The following is a 3,361-nucleotide window of genomic DNA, read 5'->3' as shown; positions in this document are numbered from 1 at the left end:
ACCACTGCCCTCCAGCCTGAACCACAGTGAGAACTCAACTCATAACAAAGTCTTTCTCTGAACATTGGGGCCAGGTGCCCCTGTAATCCCAGCACTTTGGGAGGCTGAGTCAAGAGGATTGCCTGAGCCCAAGAGTTTGAAACCAGCTTGGGCAACATGGCGAGACCTTGTCTCTACAATTAATAAAAAAACTAGCCGAGTGTGGTGGTGTGTGCCTGTAGTCCCAGCTACTTGGAAGGCTGAGGTAGAAGGATCGTGTGAGCCCAGCAGGTCGAGGCTGCAGTAGCTGTAAGTGTGCCACTGCACTCCAGCCTGGGCGACAGAGTGAGACTCCGACACATACACACACACACACACACACACACACACTCACAGCAGAGAGATGGATTGTCTAACAATATAAAGGTACTTAACACTATCAAACTGGATACTTTTAAATGATAAAGATAGTAAATTTGATGTTATGTATATTTTACTATGATTTAAAAACTCTAGAATGCACCAACAGAGAGGATAAATATTTTTATACACTTTAGTAGATATGCTTAAGAGCCAATCTCAATTTTCAAATTAAATGAATCCCTGAAAAGTTGTGTTAAATAAAAGTCAGTCATGAAATTTTACTTTTTATTGACTTATATTTTAAATATATAAAATAAGGTTCAAAGTTTTTAATACGTGGAGATTGAGCGGTAATACAATTAGTAAATATTGAACAATCCTACATCTTTAAGAAAACAGCGATCTTACTATACACATAATACATATGAAAATACACTTTGAGTGCTAAAAAATAAAATTGAGTGGAATGGGAAACATGTTTTAAAAATATCTTAAGGGTGAATATTGTTTCACAAAACTGCTGTCATTCCTCCACTGCCATCTCCCTACCCCACTAGAGCTAAAGGGTGAGTGGGCTGGAGTTGGCCTCCAGCACCCTGGAAACATGTACAAAGGATCCATGTTGTAATCACAGTATTCAGTTTCTGGGAGCCTTTGCACCTACGGCAGTAAATGTGGGAATCTCTCACCAACCCCTCCCAAGCAGAAACTGTCTTTCTCTCACACACATGTTCATGAGCTTCAGTTGCTCTACCTTAAAAACAACTCAACGACACTTTCTCAGGAAGGCTTTCTCTAAACCTCTTTCATACTCCTCTCTCTTTTTTGTGACTATCCCAGTGATACCTCCTTTTCCTTCCCAGCATGTGTCGCTGACTTTTCTGTAGTTACCAGGAAGGAAGAATCCTGCTCTGTTTTATCGCTGAAGAACTGTGAATAAGCCGGGCTCGGTGGCTCAGCCTGTAACCCTGTGCCTTGGGAGGCTGAGGTGAGTGGATTGCCTGAGCCCGTGGGTTCGAGACCCGCCTGGGCAACTTGGCGAGACCTCATCTCTACAATAAATAAAAAATTAGCCGGGCGTGGTAGCGCATGCCTGTAATTCCGGCTACTCAGAAGGCTGAGGCAGGATTGCCGGAGCCAAGCAGGTAGAGACTGCGGTGGCTGGGAGCGGCCACTGCACTCCAGTCTGGGTGACAGAGTGAGACTCCAACTCAAAAAAAAAAAAAGAACTGTGAATAGCACAGTTCTTATCTGGAATATTTGCTGAATCAATGAATATATGTAATCGACCTGATTCTTCCAGAGACAGAGCTACCACTGCCTCCCAAAGTATCATGATTACTGAACTATAATAGTTACGACTTGCTTTGTATCGTCTATGTGACAACATCATTTGTCTCTAATAATGATAACACTCAATAGCCACTGCAAGAAAAGAGTTACTGTGACCTTTTCAGAGGAGAAAATTGGGGCTCAGGAAGGTTAAGAGTCTTGCCCAAGACCAAATGGATAGTAAGTAGTAATTGACAGAGGCAGGATTTGAACCCATCCCCTTTCTCCTTTTCCTTGGTTGGTCTGTATCTGGATGAGTCAAGGAAACGCCACTCTCTACCTCCTGTCAAAGGCATTTGCACTGTGAACTGCCTGCTGTGAGGCAGGGCGTGATCCCAGCCAGGCTTCTCACCTGGCCTCACCACACAGCTACTCCGCAGTCCCTTCTCCAGACCAACCCAAACATGGCTGGGGAGCTTGGAGGGGAGGAGGACCCAGCATTCCCCAGTCGGGACAGTATCTAATCAGCAGGCCTCCTCAGCGTATCAATCCAAGACCACTCTAGAGAGGGATGCCTGTGCCCAGTTTTCTATTTATAACTGGTGTGAACTGGAGGAAAAACACAAGCGGCAGTCAAGAACTGAGAATACAGGGCACCCCAGGGCAAACTAGTGACCTGTGTCCTTCTTAGGTTCCCTCTTCCTTCCCCATCTCTCTATTTCTTGCCATCTTTTCTCCCCATCACAAAAGTTCAAGATCTTGCAATATCTGTTTTCCATGAAGGAGATGATATCAGTCATTGACACCAGTGCTTCTCACACTTGAATGTACATATCAACACAATGGGGACCTTGCTGAAAAGTAGATTGTGATGGGGCCTGAGGCTCTGCATTTCTAGCTCATTCCCAAGTTATGACAATACTGCATGTCCACAGGCTGTATTCTGAGGAGTGAGGGTTTATATGTTCATATATCCAAGCTGCTGCTGTCTTCTCTAGGAGAGTAATTGCTTTTTCAGTCTTGTCTCCACCTGGAATCAAGGTCTTTGCTCCCGGTTTAAAGACATTCTTCTATCCACAAGCAAGTGGGCAAGCTACTTTTGGCTCATCCATTGGCTTTGGCAGCAGGAGATCTGAACCTTTCCTGGCCTAAATACCAGAATCTGAATTTGAATACCTCCTCCACCGTACTCCACCCCCCTCCCCCCACGTGGATGAGGGCTACCTGACACCTGGGCTGGGGTAAACCTGGTCTCTTCTCCAGCAAGATGTGGTCAAGCTCTCACAACAACCCTGCTCAGCCTCTTCCCTGGCTAGACCCTCACCCATGAACGGATGCAGACCCAGGTAGCCTTGGGCAATCTCAGCTTTCTGATCTAGGTGAGCACAGCCCCAGCTCCCTGAGTAAAGCCATCCAGCCTGGTGAGGACTAGACCAGAAGGGTGCTCTGTCCTAGGTGCCTGTTTCCAGTCACTCAAATGTGCTGCTGTGGTGTCCTTTGTGCCAAGAGGACTGCCAGGGCTCCTCCACCTTCCAGCCCTGGAAGATGAGAAGCTGCTGTCGCTCCCCTGCTGCCCTGGCCCAGCTGTCAGGACCCCTCAGCCGAGGGCAGGGCGCCAGGCCTTCCCCCTCGCATGTGGCTTATTGTCCCCCAGTTGGCGGGGCTGGAGAGGAACAAACCCACAGCACATCCAGGGAGCACCCCCACCCCAGGACAGGAGAGGGGAGGGGGGGCTGGCGTCACTCAG

The sequence above is a fragment of the Carlito syrichta genome, unplaced genomic scaffold (genome assembly GCF_000164805.1).
Source record: "Carlito syrichta isolate Samal-C Ts95f unplaced genomic scaffold, Tarsius_syrichta-2.0.1 Scaffold308818, whole genome shotgun sequence".
Taxonomy (NCBI): domain Eukaryota; kingdom Metazoa; phylum Chordata; class Mammalia; order Primates; family Tarsiidae; genus Carlito; species Carlito syrichta.
The sequence above is the reverse complement of the archived record's forward strand: the minus strand, read 5'-3'. Positions refer to the sequence as shown.